The sequence below is a fragment of the Manis pentadactyla genome, chromosome 3, assembly GCF_030020395.1.
Source record: "Manis pentadactyla isolate mManPen7 chromosome 3, mManPen7.hap1, whole genome shotgun sequence".
NCBI classification, from domain to species: Eukaryota; Metazoa; Chordata; class Mammalia; order Pholidota; family Manidae; genus Manis; species Manis pentadactyla.
This window is the reverse complement of record NC_080021.1, coordinates 81,837,873-81,853,905: the sequence shown is the minus strand read 5'-3', so window position 1 is coordinate 81,853,905 and position 16,033 is coordinate 81,837,873. Positions and strand designations below refer to the sequence as shown.

Sequence of the window (16,033 nt, the reverse complement as noted above, 5' to 3'; positions counted from 1 at the left end):
GGAAGAATAGTAGACAAGAAATCTGAGACAGTTGGTCTCATTCTGTTTAATGTGACTTTGACACGAGACACCGACTGGTGTACCATTGCCAAGACTTCCCCTCCCTTGGCTCTGAAATACTCTTCAAGAACCCGGGCCACTGCAGGATGAGCAATAAATAGTCTCCCTGCCTGATTTTGACATAATTTGTTATATTTATGGTTGCATGATATTTGGCATCTAGTGCTCTGGTAGCCTGTGTGTGATGACATGCTTTGAATAACTCGTGCCAACTTTCAACTAAGAAACTGATTGCAAGAGATTTTACTGTCAGTGAATAAGGAATAATTTTATAAGGTTTGATTCTCCAGGGAGCCCAGCTGGATGCCTTTGGGACTTTCCAAATTAATTCAGAGAGTGGCTAAACAGTTTGGCTGATTCAATCATGGTCTAAGTGTTGTGACTGGCAATATATATTCTGTAACCCTGAGTCGAAGAGCAATGGTTTAATCTCAGAAAGGTAATTTGGATGGGGTGTGTTGTTATGTCAATTTATTCTTGCAGTTACACTCTTATTGCAGCTGAAGAGATGATTTTGGTAATCAGGAATATTTCTAGACTTGTATGCTCAGCCACATACACCATTAACATAAATACTTCTTTTCACTTAGACCCTGGAAATAGTAGCTGTGATTAATATGTTCATCTGTATGTTCTTTTTTATACCTTTTAGAAGCAAAAGATGATTTTTAAAGAATTAAACATGGATTCAAATTCTTTCTGTAATTACTCTAAGGCTATCGCAGAAAAACATTGTGCTAGGCAGAAATGGCACTAAAATATCGATTTCTTGTGACAAAGAGAAGCTTTTTATCTCCTCATTTTCAGTGGAATAGAAAGAGAATCCTAAAATATGCAATATAATCAGGCTCTTTCTTTTATTGGGCAAAAGCCAAACTATAGTTTTACATTGTCATTCTAGTTTCTCTTTTCAGCTGCTGTTCCCTGCCTCCCCCGCCTAAACCTATTGCACAGCAGTTCCCTCCTGCTCTGGCAGGAACACTGGGATTTGCAGCAACAGCCCTCACCGTGCCATTGTATGACCAGCACAGGTCTCCAGATTTTTCCAAGTCACTAAAGTAGCTGGGGCACGTTGGAAACTGAAACCCTCTTCACTCAGCCACACTCACAAAGAACTCAGTGGGTCCAGGATAGACTAAGGAATTAGGTGCCTCTTGAAAGCCCTCCGATGGACACACGCTGAAGCAGTTCAGATGGGTGAACCACATTCTAAAAACTGAATTAACAGAATCCATCAGTAGTATACTTCTAAAACATTCTTTTATGCTCTGGTTAAGCCTTGAGTGCAGTTTGCTGCTAGGGTAACTCATTTATATATTAACCCATTTCTAGTAGACTGCCTTTTATAAAACACAAGTGTTCTTGGAAAGGTGTGAGTTAAAGGAAAAAACAAACTGTAAAAAATATATATTCAATTTAAATGCATGATACACTACAAATAATAGATGTGTTTACAAGAGTTACTATTTTTGTCACATCATGACATGAGAGTGGTCTGTGATTTATTACTGCAAAGAGTGGGAAGGGACAGGCTAGAACCTCACATGACCCAGCTGCAGGTGTGCAAATTCCACACTCGTGTGCAAATGACAGTGTCATCCAAAAGTTCGTCAGGAGCCTTGGGCTCTGCTCCCTGGTCTAGATCAGCTTGGAGGAGCCTGTGATCCTCATTTTAGGGCCATCATCTCACCTTCGTCATCCTTGTCCAATGTGGATCGTATTTGACATTCTGTGAACATCATGAAAGCAAGACTCTGATTTGCTTGTTGTTGAATCTTCACAACTAACATGTCTACACCTGTAAGTGTTCATCCTGAATAAATGACATTAGTATTAAGTTTAGAGACAGAAGACAGAGACTAGTGGGAGGAAAGTGGAGACTTGGAGTGAAGCAGGTCAGGAGTCTCCTCCCAGGGATGTGTGGAGCAGGCCACCAGGGCCATTGGGAGGGAACTGCACAATGGCCAGAAGGCCCCAGCCTGGGTATAACTGGAATGGACACCAAGGAAAGGGGCAGCACTGGTCTGAGGGCAACATGGTAATCTAAGACAAGGCCAAGTTTATAGGTGGAGTTTGACAACAAGGGCTATAGGGGCCTGAGATCCATGCTCAGCTCGAAGCTATGCCTGTAATGAAATATGTACCTAGATAGATGTCAGCATGCTAATTATCAACTGGTCACAAGACAAATTACCAAGTAATCTGATTCTTTGGCTCCTAGTCCTGGCTCTGTCACTTACTAACCACAAGGGTTAGCCACACTTAGTCTCATGTTTCACCATGGAAAAATGGTTACAATAAAGCCCTTCTTACCAAATAAAATATTAGTTATGCCTATTATCAAGACTATGTAAAAATTAAAAAGGAAACTTATAAGAAAATACTTCAAAATATTAACCATGATTGACTTAAATGGGTCAGAGATCAGTTCTTGCCAAGTCTTCTTGGAAGAGTTGCCTTGACCTTTCCGTGCCCCTCTATCTCATATTCAAGTGCAAGGATAAACCTTGGAAAGTATCTTCAGAGCCTGGGGTGGTAGAGAAACAAGACTTAGGGACGGGTGCACAGCTCAAGACTGGGCCATGCTCCCAGAGGGTGGCAGAGAAGAGCCAGGCACCTGGATGGGGGGCTTCCTGCCCAGTCCTCCCCCACCAACCTCTGCATTCTTTGGGGAGGAAGACACACTGTGTGTGTGTGTGTGTGTGTGTGTGTGTGTGTGTGTGTGTGTGTGTGTGTGTTGCGATTGTAGACATGCAGGCTCCGCCAGGAGTCAGGACACATTTGCCCATTCATTTGTACACTTACTCATCCCACAAATATTTACGAACCCCTGCTACATGCTAACTTCAACAGAAGGCCCTGAAACAGTTTGAAAAACAGCTGGTTCCCAGCTTCCTGAAGCACTAACCAATCCTGTGTCTTTGTTCTGTGTTTCTTCAGTGATGGGCAGACCTCAGACAACCTCACTTTCCAGACGGTGGGCTCCTTTTTTCTCTTGATGGGCTCATACCCATTCCTGCTCCCGTGTTTGGTTCTGTCATCAACTCAAGTTATTTCACAAAAGGCTTTACCCTTCTTATATACTTATATACATAACCTTTAGTTTTCCCCTCCTTCCCTCTTTTTGTCCAGTTATCTGAGGAAAATCTTTCTTTTCCACAAACTTAGCTAGAGCTGGTAAACCTAATGGTATCAGTAATAAAACACCTATGTCAAGGGACAGGAAATCCATATAAAATCAGGGAGGGAAAAAACTTGTAAATCCCTATAATCAACTGAATAGATCTTCATAATTTTCTTACTAATCTATTTTACTCGTTCTGATTAATTTCTTTCTATCCCAGGAATCTGCCTTTAAGACAAGTTTTATTAATCTATTTCAAATACAAATTTAATTTTTTCTGTTTCATCTTATTTTGGTTTCACTTAAGATCCACAGTGTTTTGGCAACTCTGTGACTGCTCAAGGGTTTTAGACGTCCCCTGAGGTCCCAGGCATCATCTGTTACATTAGTTAAAAGGAAAAATGTGGTTTTAAATTCAAAATGTATGCCAGAAGCAAGCAGGATTTTAGCTCATAATGGAATAAATAGTGAAATTTATTTGAAAATTCATGGTTATAAATCTATAAAATACTGGCACTTTCATGCTGTTTTAAAACAAACCTCCCTTTATATATTAATTCTTCTGTTTTCACATTCTTTAGACCCCATCAAACTCCTCATCCTAACAGCTGGGGTAACAGTAGGCTCTTGGATTACAATGATACCCTGGAATTGAATGTTTAAAAAATTTCAAAATAAAGTCTGCCAGAGAATGTGCCTAATGTCCTCCAAAAAGAAACAGCTGGTTGCAGGCCAGACCTTCTGAATGGACCCTAACCTTTACTGACAAACCCAGAGTGCATAGTTTTCTACCTTTTTTGTGTTCAAAAAGATATTTGATGAATTTTTGTTCAGGCAAGACTGAAAGTGTAAGCAAGTTTCTGAGTCTCATAACACACATCACATATATTTTTTATTGAACAAACAATTTAAAGCAGGAGAGATATTGAAGCAAGAAAAGCTTATCTTCTGGAGTTTTCATCATTCCCTCTTTCCGAATGGATTCCAAAATATTTGCCAAGAACACTGCCTTATTCATAACCTAGAATAGAAATACGGAGAGAACCATAACAATTGTTCTCACTCAAACTATTTTCTGCAATTACCAACGGAAATAACAGAAATGTGAGGACAACACATATTCATCAAAACAGCAGATTTTTTTTTCTTTGTGAGCTGTAATTAGTTCCTGTGCCAATTTCCATTCTCTGAATTGCATACTTGGATGATAGGCATTTTATTTTTTTTGGTGAGAGGAAAATGGATGTATTAACTCATAAGTTCACCTGACAGATTACAAATTAGTTTCTCTGGAATGCATTGGTAAATAAGCAAAGTCTTTCTGAAAGAAAAGCCCATTTCCCCAGAAACATTTATCTGGAAACATTAATTTCCACTCTTCACATACCTTTGTTTTTTTTGGTATATGTTAGCTCTGCAGCATCATAGAGAAGACTAACTGGGCCTTCTCTAAACACAACACACATGCATTGCATGTTAACAGCAGTTTATTTCATTGTAAACTTGGAGTGGTTTCATTGCAGTAGCCTTCTCTTATACTGCTCTCCTTTGCCCTTTCTTGCCAGTAAACTAGAGTTTCTAATTAATATGGAAATTTTGGTTCCATTTTAAAATAGAAATTATTGAGCATTTCCTATGTAGTAGACACTATTCTTGAAGAGTAAAATATAAACACAATAAAATCCCTGCCTCAAGAGTCCCTAATTTAGAAGGTTCCTGTGATTGATGGGAGCCTTATGGCCTATCTAAAGGGGACAGTGGCACCGACCACGTTCACCCAGCTCATTCTGCTATAGCAACGTAGTCCCAGTGCTGCTAGATTTTTCTCATTTTTATAAAGAAAGATGAAAAAGTGGGATTTTTACATATAGCTATTGATTTTCAAATATTGACGGTGACTTTAAATATTTTAAAGACCTATCCAGGACCAATATTCCCTATCTGTCTGAGAAACTATGCCCACATCTGCTTTTTAATAAGTTATTTAAGAAACAGTTAATATATGTGCAAAGCTCAAAATCCAAAAGGAACTAACTGTTACAGAGTACAAAGCAGGCCTGCCCATCCCCTTCCCAGCCATGCAGCTGCTCTCCCCAGAGACAGGCCCGATGACCACTTTCTTCCATGATCTTTGCACATATACAAGCCTAGGTACACCTAGTCTTCATGTGTACACAAATGGTGATACTCCAGCCACATGTTTTTTAAACCTTACTTTTTCAACTAAAAATACTGTACCTATGGCAGCCCTCATCAGTGTATACAGAGTTGCCTTCTGCTTAGTTTTCCATTAGATGAAAGCACTAATGCCTCATTGACACATGTTTACCATAGTGTCTGTCTTTGTTACTGCAAACCATGCTTCATTTCACATGTGGTATATATCTGTAGGCTAAATCCCTAAGTTCCTCCAAGCAATGATTCTCAACCTGCCTGCACGTTGGAATCACCCAGGGAGCTTAAAAATGTTGATGCCAGGACCTACCACAAAGATATGGGTTATTCCTTGAGCACTGGGAATTCTCTCAGGCTGCAGGAATGCAAAGGTGTAGACAGTGCTGAGAATCACTGCCTTGCAGACCAGCCAGGTCACGCTCCTCCCAGAAGGACCGGCATCTCCCTGTCCCCAGAAAGTCCAGGGAGCCTCTGCATGTAACTTTTGTCCACCTCAGAAGTGGAAACTAGTGTGTGCTGGTAATTCTAGTCCACATTTTTCTTAATAAAAGTGCCATTAAACACATTCTCATATGTTTTAGTATTCATGTTTGCTTTTTTTTATGAATTGACAATATATATTTTGCCCAGTATCTATTATACTGTTGGTCATTCTCTTTCCATTAAGGAAGCCACTCTTTTATCTGTGCCATGAGTTTTCTTGTTTTTGTTTTTAGCTTGTCATTGTTATGACTTTGCTTATGGCATTTTTCATTATGACCAATTTATGTCATCAGATTTATCAAAAAGTGTTGGCTTCTGAGTTTTGCATCATATTGAGAAAGAGCCTCTTTCTGGTCAGATTATTTTTTTCAAAACAGTATTTTATGACTTCCAGAATTTTAATGGTTTTATTTTAACATTTAAAACATGTTCATCTGAAACTCTGCATTTATTTTGGCATATATTGTGTGGCATGGATCCAGCTTTATTATTATTTTGTCTAGCTGTTCAGACACAATGGACTATATAATAAATTTCTCTCCCAATGATTTGAAATGCCACCTTTAATATGTATTAAATTACCATGTGTATCTGAGTCTAATTCTGGACTTTCTATTCTGTTTCTTTGATCAATCTACTCAAGCACTATTACCTCACTATTTTTTAGTACATTATAGTTTGTAATATGTTATAATAAATAAGTGATTCCTTATTACTCTTACTTCTCAAAAATGTTCTCATTTTCTTAGCATTTTTCATTATTAACTTTAGAACCAACTTTTCTAGTCCCATAATAATCCTGTTGTATTTTTATGGGAGGTTATGTGTAATTTGTTTCATTTATGGGGAACTAAGAAACTCCCTTCATGATCTACCTCTTCTTAATTTTTATTGTCAATTTTGTTTTCTCTCTTATCCTGAAAGTTCTAGCCCTAGGAGTACATTTGAAGTTTACAACAGTATACTTAAACAGTATACAAATCCTGTTTACTCCTAAATCTTTCAATTAGCTGAAATAATTGAAGGTCCTGAAACACCTTCACATTTCCACCAACAATCTCTTCCCGGGCTTCACTGAGGCTTCCCCTAGACCTTCTCAGCTTAGATGCCATATCCTCTCAGAAGACTTTGTTGTCTAAAATAACACATTGCATTGCAAATATCCATTTGCTGGTGTGAGAAAGGAGGGTCAAAATGCACAAACTGCCAAGACTCATGTGTGCAAAAAAAATCATAAAGTCAAAATTTTTCTGTAACTGACTTTGTCTTACTTTAACATTTCCTATTGACTGTGAATAAGGGAAAATAACACTTTAAACTTGCTAGCTATTATGTTACTTTTAATTTTAAAAAGTCTTGAGAGTATTCAATCAATGCAAAGCTCAAACTCCTTTCAGAGCTTTCTTTCAAGGGTCTGTCTTCCTTCACGGTCTTCTCTCCCTGGTGGCATCTGAGTGTAGAAGTGGCTTGTGGTGGTGGCAGAAGGTCCACTGCCCTGAATGTTGCCTCTTCTGGACCTCCTGCCCTGGTGTCTACTGGAGTGTGGCTGATGCCTTCTGCTAGTCTTGAACCTTGCGCTGGTGCTCTTAGTTGGCTGTGTCCCCACAGCACCTCAGGTTATGAGGTCCTGCACTCTGCAGCCTTCCCACCTCAACCCTGGGCCCCTTCTGGTGACTTCTGCATTTCCTCTCTAGGGTAGGTTATTTTCTGCTCTCCTTGCAAGAGTGGATGACACTCTCTGAGCCTGTCCTTATGTATCTCTACAAGCTAATTTTCCACTTGCTCCGAGTTTTGGGCACCACATTATGCTGGAGGTTGATAGTCGATCAAAGTTAAGCCTGGAGCATGCAAGGGCGAGTCCTGGCTGTTCCCAGATTCCCTTTAATTGTCCAGACTCCTTCACTCTGTGACCTTGATCACACTACTTAAGTTTCTATGCCTCTATTTCCTCAGCTGTAAGGCAGGGATGAAAATAGTACCTAAATTATCATGCTAGTCTGGGGAGCAAATACAAGCACTCAGTAAACACTTGCTATTTCAGAAATTATCCTACTCTGCTTCCACTGTGAGGATTAGAGAAGCTTCGCCACTCAAGCATTTATTGATTGATTTGCTATTTTAACTGATTTATTTCAGAAAGTCAACAAGATAGCTTTTTAAACTCCTTCCTACCATTATATATGTAGATTAAAAAGTATTTTTAAGATACATATGATGAGGCTTTTTATCTGGGTGCAGAATTATTTTAAAAATAAACTCATGCAGAGACTTCTGATTATGGGTCCAATAGGCTAAGACCCTACTGAAGGAGCCCTCGTCCTGCAGGAAAGAACAGTAAAACCAGGACATAGTAAGATGATTACCTTATGGTACTGGAGAGTGAAAAGAGCAGACAGATGCTGATGGAAAATGTACATGTAGCTGCAGGAGGACACACAACCTATACCCATAAGCTTCCATCTCCATGGCTTTTGGTTTGGGGCTAAGTGTAATCTACATGGCTCGCACAGTAGTGGCAGGGGCACACATGATAAAACTTAATGTGTCTGGCCTAAGAAATCATAGTGAAGCCAGGAAACTGAATGCTGCAGAGAGTGTGGGTGAGCCTGGAAGGGAAAGAGGCAGAGAAGGGATTCCCCCATCTCTATCCACAATATCTCAGACTGACCCCAGCAACAGGCATGCATTGAACAGACTCGGAGCAGCTCAGCTAAAGACAAAAACATCTGAACTGAAACTGAAATGCGTCTCAAGAAACAATTTGCATTTCAAGGCTAGCCAACAAAATTATCTGCTAAAACAAAGAAAGCAGCATGATCAGAGAAAATAACAGTATCCAGGATCTGTTAACATTCATAATGTCTAAGATACCCTCAAAATTATCCAACATATGAGGATCCAAGCAAATGGAACAAATTCTCAAGAGAAAAGGAAATGAATTGTGTCTGACCTGGAGATGAACCAGAACACATAAGGACATTAAAACAGCTACTGTCACAATTGCCAATGAAGTAAAACAGAACATGTTTTCCATGAATGAGAATTTCTGCAGAGAAATGAGAAATTTCAGCAGGGAAATAAAAATAATATGATAAGAAACAAATGGACATTATAGAACTGAAATTTAGGGTTATGATAAAACAATTCACTGGAAAAACTTAATAAATGGACATGACAAAGGAAAGACTAAGTAAACTCAAAGGGCAACAGAAATTATCAAAAGAGAAAACAGAAAAGGTTTTGAAAAATAATGTCTTATTAGAACAGATAAAATGATCAAACATACATATAACAGGAATATCAGAAGGAGAAGGAGAGAGAATGGAGCAGAAAAAAATATTTGCAGAAATAAGAGCTGACTATTTCCTAAATTTGATGAAAGATGGAACTGTTAGATACAAGATCCTATAAAAAAAACAACCACAATGAACACAGAAAAACTAAGGCTAAGTCACATGATGGTGGGTATTAAAAGCCAAAGACACAGAGTTAATCTTGAACACTGACATGCTGGCTACAGAGGATTAATGATGATTAATTGGCACTTTCTCATCAGAAAACATGGAAGACAGCAAAGTATGAAATAACCTTTTGAATATACTGAAAGAAAACAATGGTCAACCCAGAATTCTCTCTCTATTGGAAATATCATTTAAGAATAAAGGCAACTGCCAAGGCTGTTGTATATTCTCTCAGACCTCTCTGTGCTGCATTGCATTTGGGGCCAGAGCCAGACATTGTTTCAGGCATCATCAAGAGGTGTTCTGAAACTCTCCTGATGATTTTCCAGTTTCATCTGGTATTCCATTTATTGGGATGGTCACTGTGGAAGAACCAAGAGCACTACCCAGAAGAAAATAAATAATACCATATGTATAAATATAGGAGAAATAAGAGTACGTCCAATCTGTAAAGACCTCATAGTGACAGCAGTGCGAACTCACATGAAAATTTCATTAGTGGATGAGTTCATAATTGGATCAATAAATGAAAGAAAAGCGTAGTTGCATGCTGAAATTCTAAGTGGTGGGAAAATGGAATTCATAGTAGAAAGGAATATTCAGATAAGATATGCTCTCATTTAGGATATCTTCACCATCTATGCTTATCATTTGTTCTTTTCCTATTTGAGATTTAATACATATTATATAAATATGAAGACTAAGAAAATAGCACTTCTCTGGCTAGCAGAGTAGGCAGAAGAGAAAACTCTTTTTAAGGGAATAAAGGAGGACTTCACAGAAGAGATGATATTTGAATCGTATGTCAAAGTATGAGGATAAAATATCCACTCAAAGAAGGAGAGGGGAAAGGAGAAAAGACCTGTGGAAAAAATATGAAAATCACAATGTTATATTAATTAAGTATTCTACCTCACAAAGAAGTTCAGAAAGTCTTTAAAGGCAGGGCTTAAGGTGTCTGCTTAATCTGTATACTCACACACAATATTTTTAAAAAATGAGTCCAGAACATTTTCACATAAAAGAAAATTAGAATAATTTGTCACCAGAATACCACATTATAATAAATGCTAAAGATGTTCTTCAGGGTGAAGGAAAATGACAGCAGAAGATGAAAACTTGGATCATCAGGAAAAAAAGAAGAGCACTGGGAATGATGAATATCTAGGTTATGAAAGACTGTTTTTTGCCCCCTTTCCTACTGATTTCTTCATAAACAACTGAACTGTGTAAAGAAAAATATAATCTTGTCTTACAAGGCTTATAATCTATGTAACTGTAACACAGATAACAAATGTTATAGTAGTAATGTTTTTACTGTAAGTAGACAATGTTAATTTAAGGATGTATATTGTAATTCTTAGGCCATCTACTAAAAAAAATACAAGGAAGCATAGCAAAAGAGTCAGTAGAAATATTAAAGTGGACTTTTAAAAATACTCACAAAATCTGAAAAAAGCAGGAAAGGAGAAACCAGGTAACAACAAACAAGGAGACAAACACAATGCTTAAAGAAATAGACCCAACTAAACTATGTTAATAATTATAATGCATGTTAATGGAGTAAACACTCTGAAAGATTGTCCAAATGGGTTAAAAAACAAATGAACAAAACTAACCAAGACCTGCCTACAAGTTTACTGCCAGGATTCCATTTAAATGTAAAGACACAAAGAGGCAGATAATACATGGGTGGAAAAAGATATGCAGTGCAAACAGTAAGCATAAGGAGGCTCAGAGGTTTATGTTAATATCTAATAAAATAGATTTTAAAGACACTGTATTCCCAAAGAGAGATAAAATAATTTAAAGGAACATTTAATGCCACATTTTAGTTGGAGAATTTAAACGTATCTTTTGGCAACTGATAGAACCAGACCAAAAAAACAAACAAAAAAGACAAAAAGTCATCAGAGATGTAGAATATTTGAATATTATTATCAATCACTTTGGCTTAATTGATACTTATGGAACACTTCACCATAGCAGAATAAATATTTCACATACTTCTTAAATGCAGATAGAAATTCACCAAGAGAGACTATATTTTGGCCCATAAAACAAGTCTCAATGAATTTAAGTAGACTGAAATCATACCAAATAGGTTCTCTTAGCAATGGAATTAAATTACAACAACACAATAATGCAACCAGAAAACCCCCAAGTATCTGGAAATTTACTTCTAGTAAACATTGGATCAAAGGCAAAGAAAAAAAGTCACAGCAATTCAGAAGCATTTTGGGCTAGGTTATTATGAAAATACATTATATAAAAATTTACTGAATTTATTAAATTATATAAAAATTTATTAAATATATTATACAAAACTTTACTGAAGAGCTAAAGCAAGACATAGAGGAAAATTGATATAATTAAATAGTATTAAATGCCTACATTAGAAAATAAAAAAGGTCTCAAGTAAATAATCTAAGCTTCCACAATGAGATTAAATTAAACCCAGAACAAAATAAAAGGAGATAATAAAGATAATAAAGAGCTGATATCAATAAAATAAAAAACAGAAAAATGATACACAAAAATCTTCAAACCAAAAGCTAGTATTTGAAAATATTAATGTAATAGGTAAGACTCCAGCTAGACTGAATAGGAAAAAATAATAGACAAATTACCAATATTAGGGATGAAAGAAAGGGAACCACTACAGAATCTTGAACCATTAAAAGATAAAAAGGGAATTTTATGGTCAACTTTGTGTTCAGGAATTTGGCAACCTAGATGAAATGGACAAATTCCTTGAAAGACATAAATGACCAAAACTGACACAAGAAGAAATAGCAAATATGAGTAGTCCTAAGTAATTTAAAAATTACTTCATAATCTTAAAAAATTTCACAAAAAGCTCAGATAATTTCACAGTTAAATCCTAATAAATTATTACCAAGCCTATACAAATTCTTTCAAAAAACAGGGAAAAAAACACTTCCTAATTTATTTCATGAAGCCAGTTTTACCCTGAGTCCAAAACCAAAGATCTCACAAGAGATGAGAACTACAGATTAATATACCTCATGAACATAAATGCAAAATTGTTCAATGAAATATCAATAGACTCAGTGTAATTCCAATAAGAGTCTTAACTGGGTGCTTTTGAAGAGATTGACAAGCTAATTCTAATTTTACATGGAAAGGGAAAGGACCCAAAACAGCCAAAACAATTTTTGAAAAGAGGAACAAAGTTGAACTTAAATGCTGCCTGATTTCAATTTAGGGTGGATTACCATTTTAACAATATCAAGTCTTATAATCCATTAGCATGGTACATCTCTCTATTAATAAGGTCTTCAATTTCCCTTTGCAAAATTTCTAGTTTTCAGTGTGGAAGTCTTATGTGCCTTTCACTAAATTTATTCCTAAATATATTTGATGATATTGTAAATAGGTTTTTTCCATTTATTTCATTTTGTAATTCTTAGTACTTAGAAATTCCATTGCTTTTTATATATTGGCCTTTTATTTAGGTTGAGGGAAATGTGTATGTAATTTTGGTGATGGTTGTAACTGTATAAAACAGCAAATTTCAGCAAAATATACATTCAACTTGGTGAGTTTTAGCTCAAATTTTTTAAAAAAAGGAAAACTTAGGTATCTCATTTGGTAAAACAAAGCGAAACTCTGCTTTTGTTTACTCTATTTTCAACAAAAGAGCTCCACATTGTAAACTATTTAAATATTGAATCTTGAATTTGGGAACATTCTGTTCACTTGAATCACAGTGATAGAGAATAGTTTCAAGCTGTAACCCTTCTTTCTACCTCTTGCAGTTTTTATGAGTAGCTATCACTAGGTAAAAGAGAAAGATGAGAAAAATAAAGCTTATGTTTGTTTATATTCTTATATCTATGATTTTTCCCCCACTTCCACAAATACAGCATGATTCTATAATGCTTCTATGAGAGGCTATGTTTCTAGTAGAAAAAAATATCCTCTCCTTCAGCTATTCCTTTCCTCTGAAAAATAACTGTTGTAAACAATTTGGGAAATTAAATTAAAGTAGAAAATGACACTTCTTTTTCAATATGCAGAAGACTTATTTTCAAATAGAACCAGCTCTATGTGAGGTATAGTGAAGTTTTAAGTGTGTTTTCAAACTCATCGATCTGTGTGCTAAGAAAATTAACACGTTATTCTCTAGCACATGGACCATGTCTTTGCACTTGGCTCAGCACCACTCTTCAAGTACCAAAAAAGTCACTGCCTGGATGACCAGCAACACCAGTTGTCTATGTAATATCCATTCTTCTCTTGCTTCCTATGGAAACCTAACTCTGTTCAGCGTATGAATGTTCCTGCTTTAAATACCTCTCCAGGTTCTGTTACTCTTCTGGATAATGATATATAAGTGAACCTACTTACATTTCATTGGCATTTCTAGGAAAACTATTGTGTTCCTAATAAAAATATGATACAGTTAGAGGACACACATCCTTTTTGTTTACCCTTCAGAAAGGGGCTCAGCCAGCCTGCAGAATGAGAGTAAAGCCATATCCTTAGAGTGTGTAGGAATTCAAGGGATTTTGGAGTTGATCAAGGAAAAACGATATGGCCACGAGACACAGTATAACACACAATACGCTTTATTGGATGACACTTGGACATGGTTGCCTGAGGGGGAGGTCCACAGAATGGAACTGTTCAGAAGTTCACAGCAAGGGGGCCAATACCCAGAAGGTGAGGAGGGCAAGGGAGCTCCCAGGGGAGGTAGGAATTGGGGAGTGGACTCATGGTCTAGGTGATGGGGAGTTTCTGGGTCAGAGAGCTCCAAAGCACTGGTAGCAACTTGAGGTCTTATAACCACAAGGCTCTGTCTTATCTATTGCTAGATATGTAGTGAGATTTTGTGAGGTATGCAAAGCAGGCTCTAAATGGCTAACAATCTACTTGGCTGAACTATCTTTAACATAATTGCATGCATAAAAATTTGAGTTTAGTATTGGCAGCCTTTTGAGCTAATGAGTGTCAGCCTGGAGTGAAGAAATAAACAGCCTAGAAGCCAGTGCACAGAGGCTCATTTATATAACAGACTGATGGAGCAAGGACCTGGATGACCTTGGGCCCTTCGTGATATCCTTAGGCAGCCCCACCAACCTTGGTCCATGTAGCTCTGAGCTTCTAGTTCCTTGAGTTAAAGAAAATCCCTGTTGGTTAAACCACTGTATTTAGGTTTCTGTACATATAAGACTTTGTTTTAGAAATCTTGCTAAGATCTTTACAGGCATTATTCCATTTACTCCTTACAGCAAATCTACACAGTAACTACCATTATTATACCTTCAGGAGAGGAAACTGAGGCCCAAAGATATAGAGACACATGTTCACAGTCACACAGCTAGACCAGCCTTTGTAGGCAGTGCCATCTACTGAAACACATGGGTGAAAGAATGTTGAATAACAGTATGTACACTGTGGGACATGATCCAGGTCAACTGATAAAATTTCTTCAAAAAGTCAATAGCACAGTGAAAAAGAGGGGGCAGACATTCTCATTACAAGATACAAGGTGACTTCCAGTGTTGGCCTGGATGGGCTAAACTGACTGCAACCCATCTGTACTGCTGATTACAATGAAAAACTTGGGACAGAATATAAAAAGCAACTACTGAAATTTAACAATGAGTGGATTAGGGACAAATCAGAACTAGAATAATAACACATGGCAGTGACTGCTACAGCTGTGTGGAACTGCCCCTCAGCGTGGGAAACTAAACTCTGAGAATTGCATCTTTCTGGGAAGAGGAATGGGAAAGACAGAGAGGCCAGAAATTGTAGGACAAGTCCCAGATTGCAGAGTGCTGGAGAAGAGCACCCCTAATCCTGTGTATGAATTGACATTAAATTCCAGGGGCACTCCTGAGCTGTGTATGGGTAGCAGACAAAATACACATAGCAAAGTGTCTGGGAACTGAACTCTATATAAACACTGCCCACCTACCAGACTAATCCTTGTGTGGTGTTTGTGCTGGGCCAGATATTTCACTAAAGAAAACATATGGTAGGCAAGTAAGCAAATAAAAACATCCTCAACATTGTTTAATTCTCAGGAACATGAAAATTAAAAGCGCAAAGATGTAGCCCTACACACTTATCAGAATGACTACAATAATAAATAATGACAAGATAAAATGCTGGTGAACACGTATAGGAAGCCACTAGAATACTCATACATGGCTGGTGGGAGTGCAAAATAATACACCCAGTTTGGAAAAAGAGTTTGATCATTTCTTACAAAATTAAACATGCACTTACCAAATGATTCAGCAACTCTACTCTTAGGTATTTACTTAAGAGAAATGAAAAATTTACATAAAAACCTGTATGTGAAGGTATATAACAGTTTTATTTATAGTCCCCTCAAATTGAAAAAAATCCAGATGTCCTTTAGCTGGCTAATGGGTAAACAAGTTGTATAAACCTAAGCTATGGAATACTATTTTAGATTATGACATGGTGGCAAAGGAAAATTACAGCGATAGAGAATAGCTCAGTAGCTATTGAAGGGAGAGTGTCACTCTGGTGGGATAGCAAAAGTAATTTTTTTTATAGTGATTGAACTATCTTATGGTGGTTGTTACAACAAAGATAAACATTTATCAAAACTCATAAAATAGTATGCCAAGAAAAGGTGGATCTTACTGTAAATTCTATAAATTCAGCAATTTTAAAAAAGGCATCCAAGTGATATAAAACCAAATGTAACATGAGGTGCCTGTTT

At 37.0% G+C, this 16,033-nt stretch overlaps 1 long non-coding RNA gene across 1 annotated transcript in view; it reads right to left on the bottom strand.

The window, feature by feature from the left end:
* Nucleotides 1-4,072: 4,072 nt before the first annotated feature.
* Nucleotides 4,073-16,033, bottom strand: part of LOC130682887 (uncharacterized) — a 36,939-nt gene continuing 24,978 nt past the window's right edge. The window contains exon 4 of the long non-coding RNA XR_008996314.1: nucleotides 4,073-4,205. This is a non-coding gene — a long non-coding RNA (uncharacterized LOC130682887). The remainder of the gene's footprint in view (nucleotides 4,206-16,033) is intronic.